Below are 24,654 nucleotides of genomic sequence, written 5' to 3'. Positions count from 1 at the left end.
CAGATGTATACTTTTGATGTGAAACACATTCTCAGCAAGCTCTCATATTCTGTAAATTTTATTACGAAATTCAAATAATAAGTACCGTTTTGGCGCTGGTAAATGTGACAGATCTCTGTAGCGCCTCAGTTCAAGCGGCACGCGAACCGATCTGGTTAATATTAAATAAACACGAATAAACAATAGGTATGTTGAAAGATACAGTAACTTACCGAAATGTAAATGCCTCATACATAATATCGATCAATCAGTGTTTTTCAAATGTGGAGGTCAGTAAATCAGATGGATTTACCTCAGGAAAGCCTCATGGCATATACATGTGCACATATTTAATAACCATAGCACGTTAGTTGGCTAGAAACAGTAGAGAGGAGTATTTTGCTAAATATGTGCAGTGCACTATTTATTATAGTTTTACTTAGGCCTATCATTAAAAAGTTATAACATTGTTATTATAATAAAAACCACATTGTATTTCATTTGAGTTGTTATTTTTAACATTTAATAATAATAGGCTACAGGGCTCTCTTTATTTTTACAGCATTAGCTGAGGTATTTTTTTTTTCTTGAGAAAAATTAACATGTGTAGGCGACCTAATATTGATCAAAATTAATCGATATTGAATCAGGATCGGAATCAAATCACAAGCATTGAATTAAAATCGTGAAATTTGTGGCAAAACAGTAGCATACCAGTCATTGACCATGTAAACATTGTAACATGTTGTCATTAAACTTAATAAAATTATGTTTAGTTACCAAATGTTTTGACAATCACAATACACTTATTGTGATGCAAGATTGTTGTTGTTTTTTAACAAAAAATCACAAGAAAATCTTTATGATCCATAAATAGGCTAACATAACTTTTTATTTTTATTTTTGCGATGATATATGTGTGGAAGCTTGTATTCACGGAATAAATAAAAAAGGTAATGTGACTTTTAATATCAAAATTCAGTTCGGGCAGATTGATAAGCGAAGCCTTTGCCACAGTAGTTCTGCATGTTCGTGTCTTGAATGGATTGTTTGTTCTCTGTATCCAGTGCTTCCTTCAGCCACACTGAGGCCTGTTATTTCCAAACATAAATACATCTTCCGTCTGACCAAAAAACATGACACGGACAAAGTAAAAAGGAAATGTACCTCACAATCCAATGATTAACATGCTATAAAAATTATTAGTATAAATGTAGAAGTTCAAAGAGTCAAACAGAGCCCAGAAAAAGACAAAGGCACAGTTTAAATAAACCAGAGAGCGGAACAGAAACTCATTTAGTGAGCCGTGAAAGCTTTTGTTTGTTCAGACCTTGAACTATACTGCCGGATTATTTCACTTTCACACACACACACACACACACACACACACACACACACACACACACACACACACACACACACACACACACACACACACACACACACACACACACACACACACACACACACACACTTGCTGTGGGAATAAACTCAGTGTGTGTGTAGGTGAGCACACATGTATTGTGATAGCAACGGGTAGTGTTTGCAGTGCTGCTCTGTGATTGGCTGTGACCAGCTTCTCTCACACACCCTGGTGTGTTTGTGTGTGTGGTGTAACACTAGATGTCCGCTTGGGTTTCAGCACAACTCCCTGGGCCCAGAAGTTCACAGAAAACAGGTGTCAGGACAGGACCGGTTCCCCAACCTGCTCATCCAGGTGAGGGCGACAGCTCGTGGCCTGATGTTTACCTGAGCGCCTCCGGCCTGGAGTTTGAGGTAAGCCAATCATGAGCCTGTGTAACGGGGACAGGGCTTCAGTTACACGCCATTCTCTCCGATCAATGCAGCGCTTGCTGGATAACAATGCTAGAAAACCTTTCCTCAGTAATTACAAAGCTCCGGTTGCACTGATGCTGTTTTGACAGAGCTGTGCTGAGCAAATATTTAAAGAATGGCTCGATCATGTGACTAACCTTGTATGGCCTTTATTTGAATGCCTTCACAGTTCTGTGAAAATCACCAGGTGCGCTAATCTGAAACATGATGGTTCACCTGTCTAGTCTCTCTCCTGCATGTACACGATTCACGCATCTTAGTGAGAGAGAGGCTATGAAGAAGATGCACTTTAAAAGTCATTACAAATCTGTGTACTTTTTTCTTGGAATAATATTTTTTTTTTTAAGAATCATCTCTTTTCCCACGACTGTGACTATGGAAGCTTGTTTCTGCCACAGAATAAAAAAAATATAAAAAAAATTGCGATAATTGTTACTTTTTTATTTCATTAAAACGAGCTTCCACAGTGACCACAACATTTTTATTTTTCTATATTTTTTTAGTTAAACGAGCTCTATGTAGAAGCAGAGCCCGTCTACGGAGAGCCTGGCCACTCCCTATTAAGTCCTATTGTACCGAATGTTGGTTGTAGTTCCACCAGAGTTCCACTGGGGGCGATCGCCCATGAGTGCAGAATAAATGGGAGTCTATGGAGCTAGACGGCTAAATGTGTCTCTTTCACCCGATTGCCGTTGATAAATCTCAGATTTGATTGTAGGTTTTGCAAGTTCAACATGGGTTATAGGTCGAAAGTTGAATGAACGAGTACTTATGTCCTTTCGATTTCTTACAGGTTGATTTGTTGTTGCCCATAACACGCTAACATTCTGCTAATGAACACTGATTGGTCAGTGAAGGACTGATTACGACCAGAGATACCGCTGGATGGCATCGTGTCATCCGAAGCGGGACCAGAAACAAACAAAACAGAAACTCTTCTAGGACGTGTATTTCCCTGTGTCAGCTGTGTTGTGTGTTTCCCTGTGTCAGCTGTGTTGTGTGTTTCCCTGTGTCAGCTGTGTTGTGTGTTTACCTGTGTTAGCTGTGTTGTGTGTTTACCTGTGTCAGCTGTGTTGTGTGTTTCCCTGTGTCAGCTGTGTTGTGTGTTTGCCTGTGTCAGCTGTGTTGTGTTTACCTGTGTCAGCTGTGTTGTGTTTACCTGTGTCAGCTGTGTTGTGTGTTTACCTGTGTCAGCTGTGTTGTGTGTTTGCCTGTGTCAGCTGTGTTGTGTTTCCCTGTGTCAGCTGTGTGTGTGTTTACCTGTGTCAGCTGTGTTGTGTGTTTGCCTGTGTCAGCTGTGTTGTGTGTTTACCTGTGTCAGCTGTGTTGTGTGTTTGCCTGTGTCAGCTGTGTTGTGTGTTTACCTGTGTCAGCTGTGTGTGTTTACCTGTGTCAGCTGTGTTGTGTGTTTGCCTGTATCAGCTGTGTTGTGTGTTTACCTGTGTCAGCTGTGTTGTGTGTTTGCCTGTGTCAGCTGTGTTGTGTGTTTACCTGTGTCAGCTGTGTGTGTTTACCTGTGTCAGCTGTGTTGTGTGTTTCCCTGTATCAGCTGTGTTGTGTGTTTATCTGTGTCAGCTGTGTGGTGTGTTTACCTGTGTCAGCTGTGTGTGTTTACCTGTGTCAGTTGTGTTGTGTGTTTGCCTGTGTCAGCTGTGTTGTGTGTTTGCCTGTGTCGGCTGTGTTGTGTGTTTGCCTGTGTCAGCTGTGTTGTGTGTTTACCTGTGTCAGCTGTGTTGTGTGTTTCCCTGTGTCAGCTGTGTTGTGTGTTTACCTGTGTCAGCTGTGTTGTGTGTTTACCTGTGTCAGCTGTGTTGTGTGTTTCCCTGTGTCAGCTGTGTTGTGTGTTTGCCTGTGTCAGCTGTGTTGTGTTTACCTGTGTCAGCTGTGTTGTGTGTTTACCTGTGTCAGCTGTGTTGTGTGTTTGCCTGTGTCAGCTGTGTTGTGTTTCCCTGTGTCAGCTGTGTGTGTGTTTACCTGTGTCAGCTGTGTTGTGTGTTTGCCTGTGTCAGCTGTGTTGTGTGTTTACCTGTGTCAGCTGTGTTGTGTGTTTGCCTGTGTCAGCTGTGTTGTGTGTTTACCTGTGTCAGCTGTGTGTGTTTAACTGTGTCAGCTGTGTTGTGTGTTTCCCTGTATCAGCTGTGTTGTGTGTTTATCTGTGTCAGCTGTGTTGTGTGTTTGCCTGTGTCAGCTGTGTTGTGTGTTTCCCTGTGTCAGCTGTGTTGTGTGTTTCCCTGTGTCAGCTGTGTTGTGTGTTTACCTGTGTCAGCTGTGTTGTGTGTTTACCTGTGTCAGCTGTGTTGTGTGTTTCCCTGTGTCAGCTGTGTTGTGTGTTTGCCTGTGTCAGCTGTGTTGTGTTTACCTGTGTCAGCTGTGTTGTGTTTACCTGTGTCAGCTGTGTTGTGTGTTTACCTGTGTCAGCTGTGTTGTGTGTTTGCCTGTGTCAGCTGTGTTGTGTTTCCCTGTGTCAGCTGTGTGTGTGTTTACCTGTGTCAGCTGTGTTGTGTGTTTGCCTGTGTCAGCTGTGTTGTGTGTTTACCTGGGTCAGCTGTGTTGTGTGTTTGCCTGTGTCAGCTGTGTTGTGTGTTTACCTGTGTCAGCTGTGTGTGTTTACCTGTGTCAGCTGTGTTGTGTGTTTGCCTGTATCAGCTGTGTTGTGTGTTTACCTGTGTCAGCTGTGTTGTGTGTTTGCCTGTGTCAGCTGTGTTGTGTGTTTACCTGTGTCAGCTGTGTGTGTTTACCTGTGTCAGCTGTGTTGTGTGTTTCCCTGTATCAGCTGTGTTGTGTGTTTATCTGTGTCAGCTGTGTGGTGTGTTTACCTGTGTCAGCTGTGTGTGTTTACCTGTGTCAGTTGTGTTGTGTGTTTGCCTGTGTCAGCTGTGTTGTGTGTTTGCCTGTGTCGGCTGTGTTGTGTGTTTGCCTGTGTCAGCTGTGTTGTGTGTTTGCCTGTGTCAGCTGTGTTGTGTTTGCCTGTGTCAGCTGTGTTGTGTGTTTGCCTGTGTCAGCTGTGTTGTGTGTTTCCCTGTGTCAGCTGTGTTGTGTGTTTCCCTGTGTCAGCTGTGTTGTGTGTTTGCCTGTGTCAGCTGTGTTGTGTGTTTCCCTGTGTCAACTGTGTTGTGTTTACCTGTGTCACCTGTGTTGTGTGTTTACCTGTGTTAGCTGTGTTGTGTGTTTACCTGTGTCAGCTGTGTTGTGTGTTTACCTGTGTCAGCTGTGTTGTGTGTTTGCCTGTGTCAGCTGTGTGTGTTTACCTGTGTCAGCTGTGTTGTGTGTTTGCCTGTGTTTGTTTGCCTGTGTTTTGTGTTTGCCTGTGTCAGCTGTGTTGTGTGTTTACCTGTGTCAGCTGTGTTGTGTGTTTACCTGTGTCAGCTGTGTTGTGTGTTTACCTGTGTCAGCTGTGTTGTGTGTTTGCCTGTGTCAGCTGTGTTGTGTTTACCTGTGTCAGCTGTGTTGTGTGTTTGCCTGTGTCAGCTGTGTTGTGTGTTTGCCTGTGTCAGCTGTGTTGTGTGTTTGCCTGTGTCAGCTGTGTGTGTTTACCTGTGTCAGCTGTGTTGTGTGTTTGCCTGTGTTTTGTGTTTGCCTGTGTCGGCTGTGTTGTGTGTTTGCCTGTGTCAGCTGTGTTGTGTGTTTGCCTGTGTCAGCTGTGTTGTGTGTTTACCTGTGTCAGCTGTGTTGTGTGTTTGCCTGTGTCAGCTGTGTTGTGTGTTTGCCTGTGTCAGCTGTGTTGTGTTTACCTGTGTCAGCTGTGTTGTGTGTTTGCCTGTGTTAGCTGTGTTGTGTGTTTGCCTGTGTCGGCTGTGTTGTGTGTTTACCTGTGTCAGCTGTGTTGTGTGTTTACCTGTGTCAGCAGTGTTGTGTTTACCTGTGTCAGCTGTGTTGTGTGTTTGCCTGTGTCAGCTGTGTGTTTACCTGTGTCAGCTGTGTTGTGTGTTTGCCTGTGTCAGCTGTGTTGTGTGTTTGCCTGTGTCAGCTGTTGTGTGTTTACCTGTGTCAGCTGTGTTGTGTGTTTACCTGTGTCAGCTGTGTTGTGTTTACCTGTGTCAGCTGTGTTGTGTGTTTGCCTGTGTCAGCAGTGTTGTGTGTCTGCCTGTGTCAGCTGTGTTGTGTGTTTGCCTGTGTCAGCAGTGTTGTGTGTTTGCCTGTGTCAGCTGTGTTGTGTGTTTACCTGTGTCAGCTGTGTTGTGTGTTTGCCTGTGTCAGCTGTGTTGTGTGTTTGCCTGTGTCGGCTGTGTTGTGTGTTTACCTGTGTCAGCTGTGTTGTGTGTTTGCCTGTGTCAGCTGTGTTGTGTGTTTACCTGTGTCGGCTGTGTTGTGTGTTTGCCTGTGTCAGCTGTGTTGTGTGTTTGCCTGTGTTGGCTGTGTTGTGTGTTTACCTGTGTCAGCTGTGTTGTGTGTTTCCCTGTGTCAGCTGTGTTGTGTGTTTCCCTGTGTCAGCTGTGTTGTGTGTTTCCCTGTGTCGGCTGTGTTGTGTGTTTCCCTGTGTCAGCTGTGTTGTCGATGCCTCGAGAGAAAAGAAAGTGCAGAGCTGAAAGCACCAAAGTGACTGAAGGATTGCCGTAAAGCAGTATCTCTGGTCGTACGATGTGTGACGTCATTGACATTTTAAAAGACTTTTTAAAGCAAATAAGTGACTCTAAAAAATCTAACACCCAGCAATGTGTAATTCCTTTGCATCCCCTTTCGAATACAACATTCAAATTACTAGACAAAAAATGATATCCTGAGAAAAGTGGATTTTGAGAGGTATAGCCCCATAGACCTCCATTCATTCTGCACTCGTCCTGTGAGCGCCCTCATGTGGAGCCAGAGTGGAACTGCACTCGTCCTGTGAGCGCCCTCATGTGGAGCCAGAGTGGAACTGCACTCGTCCTGTGAGCGCCCTCATGTGGAGCCAGAGTGGAACTGCACTCGTCCTGTGAGCGCCCTCATGTGGAGCCAGAGTGGAACTGCACTCGTCCTGTGAGCGCCCTCATGTGGAGCCAGAGTGGAACTGCAACCCGTTCAGAAGCCGGAAGTTTCCTGAGAGTGGAAGTTCTCCCCTTATTAGACATTCTCTGGTTAGCGCCACCGGTGGCTGTTGAGTGAACTGCAGCAGCACTGCTCGCGCTCCAACACGCCAAACACACAAAAGACGGGATTCAAAGGCCTTGAGATTCTTACGGTGAAGTTTTTTTTCCCGTTATTTGCTTAAAAGTAAAAAGTTGAAAATACTTTTGCAGCGATATATACTTTTATCGAACATCTCAACTTCACGCACATTTGAATATGTAAATATTTCCTCTAAATAACAAAAATGACACCTGTCTTTTCATTTTGTTCAGTTTCCATTTGCCCGTTCAGTTTGACCCACGTTCCCATGCTCCCGCTCCTTATTGGTTGTCATGGTTACTGATTTGATTTGCCTAGTTATTGATTCCTTTCACCTGTGTGCAGCTAGTGTCCTGTGTTTGCTCTGTGTGTTCAAGTCCTCAGTTTGAGTTCGCTCTTCGTCCGCTGTTCTTTATGTTGTGAGGTTGTTATTCTCCTATTTCTTGTGTTGGAAGTTGTAATTAAACAGTCTCTCACACACACACACACACACACACACACACACACACACACACACACACACACACACACACATGAGAGACTGTCAGTGTGAGTGTGTGTGTGTGTGTGTGTGTGTGTGTGTGAGAGAGAGACTGTGTGTGTGTGTGTGTGTGTGTGTGTGTGTGTGTGTGTGTGAGAGAGAGAGAGAGAGACTGTCAGTGTGAGTGTGTGTGTGAGAGAGACTGTCAGTGTGTGTGTGTGTGTGTGTGTGTGTGTGTGTGTGTGTGTGTGTGTGAGAGACTGTCATTGTGAGTGTGTGTGTGTGTGTGTGTGTGTGTGTGTGTGTGTGTGTGTGAGAGAGAGACTCAGTTTGTGTGTGTTTGTGTGTTTGTGTGTTAGTGTGTGTGTGTGTGTGTATGTGTGTGTGTGTGTGTGTGTGTGTGTGTGTGTCAGTGTACAGTATGTGACTAAGGCCAATCTTAGCATCAAGAGGCTTTAAAGCATCAGAGTCACTGTCTCCTAAATCCGCTGTAGAGTCACTGCGGTCCTCAGGCATTGGCCACGGTCAGATCAGCACAGCTATATTTACCCTCAGGTATTAGCCTGCGTAACTCTGAGTGCGGGACACACTCGGCAGGATCTGTGTGTGTGTGTGTGTGCCGGATCTGTGCGGTCCAGGACAGTGCTGGACAGTGATAATCCTGTGAGATCTGTACAGTCATGCTCTGGGGTTTCACAGGAGCGTCAGCGGAAGCAGACCCAGCGCTAGCGGAAGAACATCTCACAGCCTAGCATACACTACATCAGGCTAATGAGTGTGTGCAGGTGAGCGGAGTCATCTGAGCCCCGGAGAACAGCATCACACAGGTACACACACACACACACACACACACACACACACACCTCTTCATCTGCTCAGTTTCTAACTCTCTGTTCTCTCTCTGTCTGTGTGTCTCACCATAAATCTCGCTGAATGCGGATGGATTATGGCCATATTCTCTGCGGGACATCTGCCCGTCCTCCGGTGAGTGCAAGTTTTGTTCTGACACACACACTAAAACCTTCTCATCTACATGCAACAAATGAGTTTTCTACCCTCTAAAAATCACTGGGTTAAAAAACAACCCATTTTGTGTGGTGTTCAACCCAAGAGCTGGGTTAATACAGGACAGAACACACGTTGGGTTAATTCTACCCAGCAAATTGAGTTGTTTATTTAACCCAGCATAATAGGTTAATTCATTTTTATTTATTTATTTTTTATACTTCATACATGAATTAATGTTTACGGATTAATTTAAATCCTCTAAACCTTTTTTTTTTTTAAATACTCCACGCAACTGCTGGTTTGCATGATAATTCCTTTATTTTGATCATATTTTACAGTATAGCATATTTTATGTAGTTTTGAAAACATACTGTCTACATTTAACCTTACACATTTGGATTTGGGTAGAAAAAATAACCCAAGATTTAGACACACTTGATTGTGATTTAACCTTTGAATGGTGAAACAGAAGCTTCATCACACATGATCAACACTGAGGATGTGTGTGATGAAGCTGTTGGTTGATGAATGAGTGTTTTGATCACTGACTGCAGCTGAACACTGATCATCATCATCATCATCATCATCATCATCATCACTGAGAACGATGCTGTGTATTGTGACAGATTCCTGAGTGACATGGACGATTGATTAGAAGGCGGAGCTTGATCTCTGGATTAACATGCATTCATTGCGATTTCAAGCAGACTTTAAATAATACGTGACGTGAGATGGCGTGTTTTGTTGTTTTATTGTGGTTTGTTTCGGGGGAAACACAGAGCACTGGTGTGGTGCATTATGGGTAACCTTCACTTCACTGATGACCCGGGCCCGGTTACGACAAACACCTTCAGCTGAGAAAACACTTAGTTTATAAAATACTATGGTTTATTCAGCTGCGAGTAAAAGTTATACGGTACAAAGTTTTAAATAATAATTTTAATTTAAAAAATTGACTATATTTTGAGACAAAGCTCTTGTTAATGATTTTCAGTTTTGTTCAAGGTAATTAAAGCAACAGTTTTTCAATAAAGGCAGAATATGTAAAGTATGGTATTTGAGGTAAAAGGCACAATAATTAACATGATAATAAACAGCTGCTCACTTTTCCATCTGTTGATATGATCAGATTCAGATAGGAGATATCACTAAGTCGGGTGTCCAAAATATCAGAATAATTTTGTATCTGTATTTTTAAAATGAACATATTTTAATGACAGTATATTTATTGAACAAAAATGAAATCAAAATAATCCGAAAATAGTGCAAATGTTGCAAAAGTGATTGTTTTGAGCATGTATTAACTTAGACATTATTAAAAACACATTATTTTAGCTGAAGTATTAGTATCAGTACGGTGTGCCATCAACATTTATAAGATTTTTAAACAAAATAAACCACTTTTATAATTTATTTTCACACAGACTCTGTTGCTCCATCAATTTCTGCAATCGTACACTATGGGAGCAGTGAAAAGCACATTTATCTTACGGTGTGCCTTTAGCCCTGTTGTACCTTAGTATTCTCAACTCTGTTGAACATATTTACTCATATTTAAATTAATTCCTCAGGTTTCTCCATTTTTTTCACCAGAATAAGTGCAGAAAATGCAAAAATAGTTCACAGATTCCATCTTTATCTAATAGCAGCCTTACCAAAACACCGCCGTTATTACCAGATGCTTTATGAGTGAGAGACGGCATGGGCCCTTAATCACAGCTGAGAACCCCAAATATTAGTTATAGTTATGACAATATATAAGGGTGAATTCATCTTTTTCCAGTCATCTCAATAGCAAAAAGTGTCCAAAATAAATGAACCTGAATTCGCCCCTATGCAATAACATGGTGATTTGTTCGCTGTCATTAAAGAAGTTAAACAAAGAAAGGTTTTACTGGGTTTGAAGGAGATCCCATGTTTAATGTATTGTAGTTTAGAGCAGTGACAATAACAGCATGGTGAATAAAACCTGTATGATAACTTAATAATAAGTTACTTAAGTGCTCAGTTGACTATCAGTGAAATAGACAGGATTATTTGACTAGTTCTCTGCTCCTGTGTCTTTGAGTTTATCATCCACTAGTGAGCGCTATTTCACTGAAAGTCAACAGTCTTTTGTCCGCAGTTCGCCAGTCAACATCCTTATTATGAACTACTCCCAGAGCCCACCAATAGCAGACGAGTATTCCAGACAGACAGCGAGTCCCACCAATTACATTTCGAGTTCGATTTCTGCCAGCCAATCATAACGCAGAGGGCGGGGTTTCAGCGCGTCGTCGAGGGGAGGGTTGAAGGTTCGCTTGTTTCACTACGTTGGCTTTTCTCCCAGAAAGATTTCGGTGTGGGAATTTCAATTTTACATTTCTGAGGCTGTCGGAAGCTCTTTCCCGGAGACCTCATCCTGAAAGTTTCGCTGAGCTCGTCTAGAGTGAATAAGGTAGGCTGATTAAGGCTGCTTTTAATCATATCATCGGTGTTTGTGTGTATTTCCCTGGATGATCCCGCATGGATCTGATTGAAGTCTGCAGGAGCGCGTCAGTATGAGCCGTTAGTCTCGGCTTCCAGAAGATAAACTGTTCGGTGTAATATTAATACTCGTTTATGTGTGTGTGATGGTCACTCTGAGTATAATCCATGTGAATCTGTGTGTTGAATGACTCGTGTGATGATGATTTACAGCCTTCTCGTGTTCATCGTGTGTGTGTGTGAATGTCGTTGGTCTACCTTTACCTGTAACCGTTACTGTGTGGTGATGTAAGCTAAATGTGTGTGTTTCATATCTAACATGTGGACACACTCTCCACGGCTGTGTCAAATTCCCTATGGCGTCTTTATGTAACGTTAAGGCTGTAATCTCCATAGCCTGGTGATGTTTACAGCGATCGCAGTGCTCGCCTGAACGCGTGTGTTCCGCTCCTCCGGGTGATGGACGGCAGAACAGCAGGGCGTCTCGAACAGCTGGAGGCCGGAGTAATCATGTTAACGTGTTTTGTTCGTTGAAACTCAGCGGCACGTGCCCTTAATGCAGCGAGTTGCCCGCGTGGCTGGCGCGCGATCACAGCTCTCTCTCTCTCTGTGTGTGTGTCGTCCTCGCTGTGTGTTTGATCTGGTAGTGTTTTTAACATGCAATCAACGCGTGGATGACGCGGCGCCATCTTCTGCAGCGTTTCTGTGACGCGAACCTTCTGTCCAGATGTGCTCTACGTTACATCACTCACTCACTCACACTCACTCACTCACTCACTCACACACACACTGCCCGCGACGCGACAACGCAGGCTCGCTCGACCCTCAAAGTCAAGCTTCGTTTTTTATTTTTATTTCTTCACTAAAATATTAATAACAATATTGCAGCATGGTATTTGATATAGATTTAAAATTCTCAAAAATGCTGTAAAAATGCACAGAAAAATTATTTGATGTTCATCTGAAGACGTCTTACACTGTTAAATGCGGTGTATTATGGTTTTGAATTAGTAAAAGGACAGTAACTGGAGAATTTACGCACACCGACAACTTAATTTTTGGAGGGAAATATATTTTTAGTTGGTCGATGTTTTCCCAAAGTGCATAAAATGGAAGTTTCAATCATCTTGTCTCTAGTACTGTGTCGTGTATATCCGAGTGAAACGCTTCAGGAACAAGAACAAATGTGGGCGGGGCTTGATTGTGTCTGTGGGGAATTGATTGGATGGTTGTGGTCTGCTATTGGTGGATCTCGTGTGATTGACAGGTTGCCCCGCCCTCTTCATCAGAGAAGAGAAGAGATGCTGCAGGAGGAACTTATTCTGATTCAAGATAACGAGACGCATGAATTTAAAAACAATCACGATGGCAACCAATAAATAAACACGGCAAATTTCCATAAAATACAAGAATTGTGAATTTTGATTTCATGGTGACCTTAAGGCCCGAAACAATCTCAAACCTAGTGTGTGAATCCAGATACACTGTGTTCACCAGGAGAACCTCTTGCGCTAGAATAGCTGTTTTGAAGTTGAGAAACACTTTTAATTTTACATTTGCAAACCCCCTTAATTTCCCTCTCCCTTTATCAACACAAACTCGATTTTCTGCTCCATTACACGCACAAAAATCATAATGCAGTGCAAGTATGCGTATCTGCATGGGACGCTGAGTTCTCAGGGGAAATCTGTGGTGTCAAACAAGAGTGTGTGTGTGTGTGTGTAATACAAAGTGATATCAAGTGAACTTATCATTCTGTACACACAGTTCTGTCTGAAACACAGTGCTTTCTTCTACACATGACCGTGTGATGCAGTTTTCTGTCCTCGTACCTCTGTCTCTAATGCAGGGTCTGTATCCTGTAATGAAGTGTGTGTGTGTGTGTGTGTGTGTGTGTGTGTGTCAACATGCTGAACGTTTCTGGAGCAAATATTTGCGTGTGAGAGTGTGGAGTGCAGTCGGGCTTCAGTGTTTGACAAGAGCAGCCGGTGCACGGCTTCATTCCTGTTAAACGCTTTTAGGTGTTGTTTTGCCGAACGCAGGCGTCCCGTCATGAGAAGGCGTCCCCGCCCGCGGGCGCTAGCGCTGGGATTAGCCCGAGGCGAGCGGCGGGTCTCGGGGCTCTAGCGGACCTCCATTGGGTGAGGTTTGAAAGGGTTACTTCCAATTGGATGGTTTTCAGCTGGTCACTGAGTTTACCAGTGTAGCTTTATCCCAGACCATCTGTCAGATCCGTGTACACACACACACACACACACACACACACACACACACACACACACACACACACACACACACACACAGAGGAAAAGCATCATGTGTTGTGTTTGTAGTCTTTCCTGTCCGTCGAGTGTGTTGTGAGATTACTGCACGAGTGCAGCATGAGCATGTTTAAGTGTAAACCCCCTCCGTCCGTCTGTCTGTGTGTGTGTGTGTGTGGACGTCTGGAGTAAAGGGAAGTGTCTTGTTTGACCCATTCGGGGTTATTTGGCTTTGGGAAGTTGCTGCATGCGAGTTGATTTGACTGTTTAAAGGATTAGCTCACTTTCAAAAATAATTTTTGCTGGTAATTTACTCACCCCGATGTCATCCAAGATCTTTCTTCAGTCGAAAAGAAATGAAGGTTTTTGAGGAAAACGTTCCAGGATTATTAAATGTGTCTTTCTGTGTCAAATCTGGCCTGATTTATCCAGGAAACGCAAGAATAACTTTGATATTGTTATATTTCACCTGGACTGAAGCCACTGAGGTTTACTCGATCATCCATCATCATTATGATCATCAGGCTTTTGAGGAAGGTTTATTTGTTCATCTGTCAATCATCATTGTATTGCACTGCATTATGTTTTAAAACTACAGAGCTGTGATCATAAAACTGAGCATTTAAATATCTTACTTTCCAAATGATCACTGATCAATTTTAATAAGTTATTTAAGCCTGTGTCCACTTATAATGAGGTTTATTGGCACAAAAACACAGTTTCCATCCTCTCTGCCTATTACAGTTAAACACGCTGTTTGCTACTGTACCTTTAAGACTTGTATATGCAAATGTCCTTGTTATGATTATGATTGGCTAGCAGCTTCGCCTATTAAAGTAAGTACTTGCCCACCGATCTGCTGAATACCCAACGAGTACTGAGATATGAGTAGATATGATAACACTGCATGTGTGAATGTAGTTCCAGTAATGATTCTCAAACGACAGCAAATGTTGATTATAGACGAGTAGTTTGATGCATTTATCTGCACGTCATGTACTTAATTAGTTTAATCCATATGTAACTGTTTAATCCATCCTGATTAGAAAAGTTCCTGAATGAAGAGAGTGCAGCGCTGTGTGTTTGCCGGACTGTGATGAGGAAAGGCATGTTCACACTCGCTTCTGCCTGTAGTTTGGGATGTGAGAGAGGAAGAGCAGGATAAAGCTCTTCCTGATGAGAAAGCACACGTGAAGAACACGGGTCGAGGCGTGTTGTCCTCTCACTCGTCTCATGTTAGTGCAGTGGGCGGGACACAGGTGCGCATCACCATAGCAACCGTCTCCAGGCTCACCTGTGCTCCAGCTTACAGGACGCAGCATCACTGTCAGCACGCCACATCTGGCTTTACGTGAGGCCTGAACCATCCGGCTTTCTCCTGCTTGGCTGTCAGAGTGCAGGGCTCCAGACTAACTTTTTTTATTAGGAGCGCTGTAACCCCTGACTTAAAATTTTAGGAGCACAAGCAGAAAATTTAGGGGCGCACCTTAAATCATCTTACAATGCAATTATTCACATTTTCCCCCAAAATAACTGTATTACTGACAAATGCTTTGATAATAAATAGCCTTAACGTACAGAAAGTATGGTGCAGTTTTATTTTAAGTTCACAGGGCTCCAGACTAACATTTGAGGGCAGCGGCACTAAGTTCTACAGAAAGTATTTGGTAGCACTGTGGGATGACAAAGCACTGAGCTTAATTTGAGGTGTATAGATAAAGTTAACTTTAATTATTATCATTCATAATGTCTTAATAATTCAAAAGCAAAATGAGCGACAAAATAGATATTAGGGAGTGAAAATAGCCAATAAGCGTCCTCTGCAGCTATGTTTACAATAGTAATTTAATATTTTTTTCTTTTCTTTTTTTAAATAAGTGTGAGTTTTCCTACTTCTTGAAACTTTTAGTTTTATAAATAGGGACAATCTTTAAAGGATGAACAAAAAATGTTTTGGTCAACACATTAAAAATAACATTTAAATATATTATAGTTTTGAAGTGCTGGAAAAAGATGTGTAGGCTACTGTTATAACCACGATATACCATAGTTACAGTAAGTGGTGTTACTACATTAAATCCAAGATGAATGTTGCTGATCTGTGGACCTAAAGCCTTCTATAACTTGTTCGCTCATTGCACATGTTTCTCCTGGTTTCCATGTCAGCGCTGTTTGATCTGATATATGGTTTATAACAGAGAATTCTGCGTCAAATCTGAATGTTTCTCACTGGATCTCGCAGCAATGTTATTAATTCTGTCGCGAACTCAATGGATTTCTTCACTGGATCTCCACGATGTAACTGTTTCGCGTGATCGCGATCGGCCCGCGACTGGCGAGAGAAGCTCTGCGCTGTCTATTATTGGTTCGAACTATTAAACGGTCTATGAAGTAGAAATGAGTAGCGCAGCGCAGCGCAGTTTTTTTCATTTTATTTAATAACATGTCACGGAATACTCTGCTTGAGGCTGAGATGCGTTTTGTGTTTAAACTGCGAAGTGCCTGCAAACTTCTATTTCCCCGCAGTTCTGGGGTAGCGACTGCAACATTCGCAGCTCATGGAGTTCGTCACCTTACTTACAGTACCTCAACCAGCTGAATTTTCGTAGCCAGTCTTCCCGAAAATAGTGGGTTCAGGCCTTTATCATCATCCGACCGACTGTGTCTGTCCCATAGACTGTAAAAAAATAGGTCTGTCCGTGACATTGATATTTGTCTCCGTCTCCTTCCCACAGACGTTTAACTTACGCGCGCTCGCTTATCTCTAGGACCCTCCCCCTCCACACATTAGCCAGTTACAGTGGCCATTCCCTATTCTTCTCACACTCATTGGCCTGCTACACATTCCGGATTCTTTGACGCGCCCCTTCCACGTTTAACGTAAAAAAAATAATAATTACTGGTCGCACATGTGCGACTGGATGTAAAATTCAGTCGCACATTCTCAAATTTTGGTCGCAAAATGCGACCATTTGGTCGCAGTCTGGAGCCCTGGAGTGAGAGGAAAGTCAGAGACCCTGAAGCGATTGCCTAAGCTCTTAGTGAAGATGAGTTTACGGCACAACATCTGTATTACTGTTGGATATTAACTGTGTGCTCAAACCGCATGATGGCTGAATGCTGTTAGGGAGAGAAATGGAGAAGGAGAAATCCAGCTCTCCGTATAAAACCTGCAAACGTCCATGTGGATCTGAACAGACGCTTTAACAGCTGTTCGTTCAGATGACACCGGATGTCCGTGTGTGTGTGCCAACAGACGCGTTCAACACCACAACACCGACTCGACAAACATGATCAGTCTTATTTCGTGAGAACAGTCATTCTAAATGTCAGTCACTTCAGGAAAAGCTAATACTCTGTTAGTAACTGCAAGTAAAAGTCCTCAAAACACTTACAGAAGACAGGCAGCAATAGAATAAGAACAAATAAACTAATTGCAAACACAACAGACAAAAAATACAAATGAAATAAACTGTTTTTCAGGAAGATACACCAACAGTGGTGTTCAGAGAAGTAATGGCCTACAACAGAAATGTAATAAGTAATCAAATGTAAAATAATACTGCTGTATACAGTAACTATACAGGGGTTTTCCCAGATCCAAACGAGGCGGAGGAGGTAAAATCCTGATCATGTAGGCCTATTTTATTTGTAAGATAAGTATTTTTCGTAGGCCATCGTATAGCCGACTGTGTTTCCCACAGTATTTCAGTGGGTGGAGGTCGTAACTTCTAGGGGGGTCGGGGGTCATGCCCCCCCGGAAGAGCATTGTGTACATTTTAAAGATAAGTTCATTAATCTGGTGCACTTTGAGTCTCCCGAATCTGCTGTTAAAACTAAATAATCCAACCGCCCAAAATATGATATTCTCTGATTTAGATATCTGATCGTCACATTACAATTATTCAAATTCTCTGTTAAGCATGATGATATGGAAACGCATCACACTGAAGCAGGCTGATTTAAAATTAACATTTATTTAAATTAAAAGTTCTTCTTTTGGCAAAATTACATTTTTCCTTAATAACCTAAACTGAGGCTTTACTCCCTTCAAACTGTACATCACTGTTGGAAAACACTCTTATCAGAATACTTTTTTTTTTTTTTTTTTTTTTTTACCTTTTATAAAGGACATTTGTTCCCTAATTTTATTAAATGTTTGCTCCATCTTTCATTTCAAATTCTTCAGTTTGATCAATACATTCAATTAGAATAAGACACTAGTCTTTTAACAATCAAAACTTTGGGAAACACGGTAAGACTAATATATTATTATCAACTATATGCCATCAATCGCCACTTATATTAAATTAAATAAAATCAGAATCATCCTCGCGTTTTCTGTGATTCCCTTGTTATTTAGTTTTTTTGATATTGCCGTTTTAATCAGGGCATTTGTCTGGTTAGGCAAGTACAATTCTCTCTCACTTGTCCTTTAAAGAAAAACAAAAACACACATGTGTCCTGGACAAGCGTTAATGTCGAGCCCTGATATGTTTCCTTGATGGTTTTCCCTGAGGAGAATTACGTTGTTGAAAACAAAAGTGAAAGAGTGACGCACAATCACGGCTTTTTACCGTGATGAGAGTTCCGTGTCTTTATTAAACTCAACACATTATAATGATTTATCTGTCATCCACCCTTGGTTTATTGGAATGTTATGTTTTTATGACTTGGCCGCCCGACCCGCGGATTATGATCCGCCTAGCACTATCAGCAAACTAGCCTATACGGTTTGAGAATGGACACTGGCCGGGAACCGCAACAGAACCATCACGGTGGAAAATGTGTATCTGAGCATGTGACTGTCTGTCTGAGTTTTGTTGAGAGCACGAAATTTGACTTTTGTCTTAGCAATTAACAATCAATTGAAAGCAGCACTAAAAGACTGCTTTAAAACTTTCAGAGAGACCTCAAACAGAAAGCACAGAGCCTTTCTTTAAAGCGAATTTCGTTTTTGTATTAATTGTATCTTAATTTTAATCAGTGTTTCATTATCCAAGTTCCTGAATTTAATAAATAAAAAGTAAATATAGCAGACATAGTCACGACACGGAGGCGAAATATATCTATTATCTACAGAAATCTCTACTTTTAAACAGAACCATTCAAAACAAAATAAAACTATGTAATCCATATGAAAAGTGCATTTCTCTCCTGCGCGATCACTAGGCTACTGCAAAGATCGCGAGTCAGTATTGTCAACTTCATCTTTACAGAAAACACTTGTTTATTAATATACAAAATGTCTCATTGTAATATTTTACATATTCATAATCATTACATTTGCTGGTTCTTTGTGACAGCTTTTAGGTGCCGTTTACATGAACGCGTCACTGCATCAGCACCGAGAGAGAGGGAATAATTTTTACTTATTTTGAGGAATTATAGCCTAATGAACAACAAACATCTGTTAGGAGCGCCGCCACGTTGGATTGCGTAGAACGTTCATCGAATTCTGACAGAAATATTCAAATTTTGGAATAAAATATTAAGTGGCTTTTTTGTCACTTGTAATGAAGCTTGCTTATTAGTGAAATTATTAATATCATGGAATGGTAATTATTGACTTTAGCCTGGATTGATGGCTCACAATATATATCGTTGGGAAAAAAAATATCGCAATGTCTTTTTTTTCCAAAATCGTGCAGCCCTAGTTTACGAGGATATTTACCAAAACAGCATTTCAGCATATGTGTGTGTAGGCTATTAGACCGCTTGGACACACGTGTCTGAAGGCTTTGATCATGCGTGTGCCGCATCCTGAAAAGTAGAGCCGAAACGGTTCGATCGGTCCCAGTGTAGCTCATAAACCCGGACCTCTCCTTGGAATCTAATGAGACAAACTAAAACAAATTAGCCTACACTTCAAATAATTATTTTCCAAAGATGCTTTCTGCCATTTTAGGTAGTTTTTAATCACACTGATGTTCGTTTAAAAAATATATAATATCAGGGCCATAAATGGACATTGTCGGCTTCACTTTTCTACAATTGGAAGAGATTAAAGTTGCGTCATCCTTTTTTTTTATTTTTTTTTTTATACAGTTTACCCCGTCTCAGATTGGACCAAACTATTAAAGAAAGCAAACTGTACATGAAAGTATTCTCATATATTGTGATCATGCCAGTGTTGTGTGTTAGGGAACAGTCCAATCCTGTCTCTCTCCCATCACTCCCTCTCTTCTGTCTCACTAAACCACAGCACAATGGCTCCATTCACAGAGCGAGCGTCCCGACTCGTTCTCATCCATGCTCCTCTCTAATGACCGCGGGACACGGACACACACGGACACGGACACACACACACACACACACACACACACACACACACACACACGACAGGTAATGCTGATAACCTGAAGGAGCTTCATCATCACACGCAGGGACTGAGCCGACAGTCTGAGCGGGACGAGGAAGATGAGATGGTCAGCGGGATTCTCCTCTGGTGAAGATGATGATGATGATGATGATGATGATGGCACACAGTCAACAGCATCAGTGGGAACTGGACCAATTAGCATTCACTGCTATGAAGAGGCCAGAGAAAAGCCCTGATCAGAGCACAGAAAGCCCTATGAAGACACACCATCATCTCCGTGACAGAGAGGAAAGACCCCGCAGATATCCACACACACTCAGCCAGGTGTAGCTGTCACCATGCGGTCATTGTCCTAAAGCTTAACCATGACAGTGACCAGCGTAGTTTGTTTATAGCCTACGTTTAGCCTTTTACCTTCAAGAGCTTCAAATTCCAAAATCATGATGAACACAATTTGTAAGAAACGGAGAATCTCAGATTATGTTCTGCAATAATCCAAAAACCAGTGGAAAACTCTGTTGGATTGTAGTGTAGGGAAAGCAGGGTGATGTGAACTCGTGGCCTGTCTGTAACGCACAGGTGTCCATACAGTGGCAGTGCTCACTGAACATGAGTCTGCCAATCAGATCATGTCTTATGATATGGACCAATCAGATCTCCCTGTGGGCGGGGTTAGTGCAACAGAAGCAAGCTGAGTTCAGAATACACATTTACACAGAAAGGGTTCATTCAGCTAGGGCTGGGCGATCAAGTGATAACGATAATTATTACGATTGAATCTTCCTTAAGGCGAGACACGGCAGGCAAAAAAAATAGTTTTTTTTTTCACTGGTCAATTTTGAGATTTGGGGATATTTGTCTTCAATTTGTGTTCTTTCAGACTTGTGGTGAAAAAACGTCCAAAATACACATTTAGGTCTTTATTTTACTACACTTTGTCTTTGCGTCTGTAGATTTCTCATAAATTCAACTAAAGTTGCCGATCTTAATCAACATGCTGCTCCTTGTCATCACACACACCGTTAGAAAGCTCTCTCTCTCCTGTACAATGCTGTCGGATCCAAATATGGTCATTTCCTTTTTATCAGCAACCAATCGTGAAAGTAAAATGGGGGATTTAACTCTAAATGCGCAATCTCATTGGCTGATGATAAATCTTTAAAGCCCATTTTCTCAAAATGACTTCTCTCAAGTCTGAAATCTCCACTTCAGTCGCACCGATATACACCAAACCTTCCAGTCTTGTACCTAGTTATATTATGAAGACATTTACAGAGGGATTTGTAAATATATTATTCCTAGCCTGATTTATATAACATTTTATTCCAAAAAACATGGCAAAAATCAATTTTTAAGGCTATTGACATTATATTCTGGTTGACAGGATAACAGAAGTAGATAGCCATAAATCCCTCTGTATTTTTACCCATCTAATATGTGAACACAATGAAAAAAGAATTTTGAACCTGGCTTTATCCAATACTTTTTTTTATATATGCAAATTAGCGCATATTTAATTCGATGATGCCTAATTTGCATATTTAAACATTAAATTACAGAAAACTTGAATGACTCGCACTGGTGCCAGTACCAGTTTGCCTTTACCGATAAGCGCTGCCGTTTCTGTTGTGTACGAGAAACATTAATGAAACGATGCTGCTCATTTGAACCCCGTGCCACACAAAACCTTCATCAGCGCTGTGAGATTCGGTGAAAAAGGTTAGAGTCCGGTGCAGTTCTCAGCTTTTATAAATGTGCCCTAGAAAAAAACATTACTGATGTGCGTCTTCAGACAAAACAATGACACTGGCATATTTTAAGAGATGATTCAGTTCAAACGGCTCAAACATGATCTTTATTCTGGGACTAGCTTAAGCCTTGTCTGTGAAACCGGCCGTAAATGTTTTAAAGGAGTCATGGAATATAATTACAGTATATGTTTGTTAAGCTATAGCAGTTTTTGTGCACTTGTATTATACTGAATGTCTTCAGGCTGCTGTTTTTCATAACAAATACCATAGAAACCATAGTTACATTTTACCATGGTAGTCAGGTGCAAAGCTTGGCTTTACCTGTGGTTAACATGATCCAAATACTATGGAAGACCACATTTTACCCTATAACATAAAATTGAGCTTGTTACAATTTTTACAGGTGTTTTTGTTGATGAACATAAATCTGCATTTCTACGAGACATGTAATATTAATTATGAAATGTAATCTGTTTGGCAAGTGTTAGTCATGTTCTGATGATAAAACCAATCAGCTGTCTCTGGTTTCTACAACTTTCACCCAGGAGCAAAAATCTGACTTTAAACTTGAAAGAAATCAAGATTTGACATTTATCGTGATAATTATCGATGTCGACGGATATAAAACATTTTGTCATTCTTTTTTTGGCCACATAAGTTCATTATAAGATGCATCATTGGAGAAATTATCTAGCTAGTCATGACTGTTTCCCGAAACCGTAGATCATTTCACTTCCAGCTGTTTGATCTAGAGTTTGTCGTAGTAACACGAAACTACACTCCTAATCACAGGCCGAGAGCTGTAGTAGGGCCCTATAAAATCCGTTTTATTTTTCCCCAAATTCCGTTTTATTTTTTCCCAAATTCCGTTTTTTCCGTTTTAATTTTTGCAAATTCCGTTTTTCCGTTTAAATTTTTGGGAATTCAGTTTTTTTTTACCCTTTACTGTTATTTTAGTCGTAAAAATAGTGTTTTTAATGTTAATGATTAAAATGTACACAGATAAAATAGGAATGACCCTAAATTTATTGAGGTAACAAACAAAATTCTCATTTTAAGAGGTGTTAAATGTGGTTTGGTTTGTTTACATTAGTGAATGTATTAGGCTAACTAACATGAACCACGAGCAATACATTTGTTACTGTATTTATTAATCTTTGTTAATCTTAGTTAACCCTAACCCTGTATTTTTATTATGTTACTTCACACAGTAGGCTACATTAAGCTAACTAATGTTAACAAATACAACTTTTCATTTAAATAATGTAGGCTACTAAATGGTGAAATTAACATTGATAAAGATTAATAAATGCTGTAGAAGTGCAGTTTATTAATAGTTAATGTTAACTGATCTAGTTAACTAGAGTTTAATAAATGGAACCTTATTGTAAAGTGTTACCGATTTTGTTATACACCGAACCGATTCAGCGTTGGACAGACCAGTTGTTTTAACCATTCATTAAAGTGAATCGGTTCAAATGAGTCATTAGTTCGCGAATCGGACGTATCATTAGCAGACTTGTACGCGTTGTGTGATTATCCCAGCAGTTAGGACATCGCACAAGATTTGTCAACACAGAAAACATTTCATCATTGGATAGGTTTTGTTTAGTTTATTGAAAGTGTTTTTTTTTATGTCAGCTGAATGGGTGGAATGCTTTTCAGAGAAGGCAAGGTAAAAAAGTTTTTTTTTTTGCACAATTCACACCCAGCGGTAGCCTAATTCAGGAAAAAAATATCCGAATGCTCCACGTGAAACTTCGTTCTTCCGATCTTTTACCATTGTGTCAGTTCTCAATTGATTTAGATTAATAAGCGCGAGGGAGTGAGAGAGAGCAAGGCAGTTTGAAGACGCGCGCGCGACCGGGCCTCTGCTCTTTCGTTCAGTAATATGCCATTTTCCTCAGACATACGTTTTTCTCCCACACAAAAACAGAATTTTATTCCAAATATGTAAAATTCCGCGAAATTCCGCGTTGACAGTAGATTCCGCGTTAATTTGCCAATTCCGCGATTCCGTCCGCGATTCCGTGATCGCGGAAATTATAGGGCCCTACTGTAGTTCAACCACACGGGTCCATGATGCTGTTTGGGAATGTTTTTGGGACTCACACTTGTCAAACGATGGGATTTACAGCTACAGTTGGCTAATGATGCTCGCGAAGCCCAATGACTGCTGCACACGACAGTATTTGCAAGACAAATCCAGCAGTGCTCTACAGGACACGTGCTGTTAAAGCGCTGCGATTTGAGGAGCACATTTTACCCAAATGACTTCATCTCTTGGGCTTCAGGTGAAAGGTTGGCTCTGCAAATTGGCCTCCTGCAGATAAGCTGTTTTTAACTATGGTTGGGAAGAAGCCAAACCCCAGGCTGTTCCTCCTCTCTCTTTCTAATCAGCCTGAGAGAAACACGCACTCACTGGGACGGGGATGGACAGCTAAACCTCTGTCAAGTGGTCTTACCGTCAGTGTGCGTCTGTGAATAAGCTGTAACGTGCTTTAACCAAGCGGCAACCTTCCAGTCTCTCTCTACAGTCTCCAGTAATCAAACACGGAAGTGTTTGCACAGCGCTGTTGTCGTCTGTTTAGCTGGACAACTTGTGACGTCACAGCACTGGCGTCGTCTGTTTAGCTGGACGACTTGTGACGTCACAGCACTGGCGTCGTCTGTTTAGCTGGACAACTTGTGACGTCACAGCGCTGGCGTCGTCTGTTTAGCTGGACAACTTGTGACGTCACAGCGCTGGCGTCGTCTGTTTAGCTGGACGACTTGTGACGTCACAGCACTGGCGTCGTCTGTTTAGCTGGCCGACTTCGACGTCACAGCGCTGGCGTCGTCTGTTTAGCTGGACGACTTGTGACGTCACAGCACTGGCGTCGTCTGTTTAGCTGGCCGACTTCGTCACAGCGCTGGCGTCGTCTGTTTAGCTGGACGACTTGTGACGTCACAGCGCTGGCGTCGTCTGTTTAGCTGGACGACTTGTGACGTCACAGCACTGGCGTCGTCTGTTTAGCTGGCCGACTTCGACGTCACAGCGCTGGCGTCGTCTGTTTAGCTGGCCGACTTCGACGTCACAGCGCTGGCGTCGTCTGTTTAGCTGGCCGACTTCGACGTCACAGCGCTGGCGTCGTCTGTTTAGCTGGCCGACTTGTGACGTCACAGCACTGGCGTCGTCTGTTTAGCTGGACGACTTGTGACGTCACAGCGCTGGCGTCGTCTGTTTAGCTGGACGACTTGTGACGTCACAGCGCTGGCGTCGTCTGTTTAGCTGGCCGACTTCGACGTCACAGCGCTGGCGTCGTCTGTTTAGCTGGCCGACTTCGACGTCACAGCGCTGGCGTCGTCTGTTTAGCTGGCCGACTTCGACGTCACAGCGCTGGCGTCGTCTGTTTAGCTGGCCGACTTCGACGTCACAGCGCTGGCGTCGTCTGTTTAGCTGACCGACTTCGTCACAGCGCTGGC

At 42.0% G+C, this 24,654-nt stretch overlaps 1 protein-coding gene across 9 annotated transcripts in view; it reads left to right on the top strand.

The window, feature by feature from the left end:
* Nucleotides 1-10,661: 10,661 nt before the first annotated feature.
* Nucleotides 10,662-24,654, top strand: part of epb41l2 (erythrocyte membrane protein band 4.1 like 2) — a 96,291-nt gene continuing 82,298 nt past the window's right edge. For 8 of the 9 annotated variants that reach the window (XM_081377963.1, XM_081377970.1, XM_081377967.1 and 5 more), the window contains exon 1: nucleotides 10,665-10,826. The gene's annotated coding sequence lies outside the window, so the exon portion shown is untranslated. Of the gene's footprint in view, nucleotides 10,827-24,654 lie in introns of all 9 variants that reach the window. The other variant, XM_081377968.1, reaches the window with a different exon arrangement.

The sequence above is a fragment of the Scardinius erythrophthalmus genome (genome assembly GCF_964197995.2).
Source record: "Scardinius erythrophthalmus genome assembly, chromosome: 11".
NCBI classification, from domain to species: Eukaryota; Metazoa; Chordata; class Actinopteri; order Cypriniformes; family Leuciscidae; genus Scardinius; species Scardinius erythrophthalmus.
Note: the sequence above shows the minus strand (reverse complement) of the source record. Positions and strands in the feature narration are given on the sequence as shown.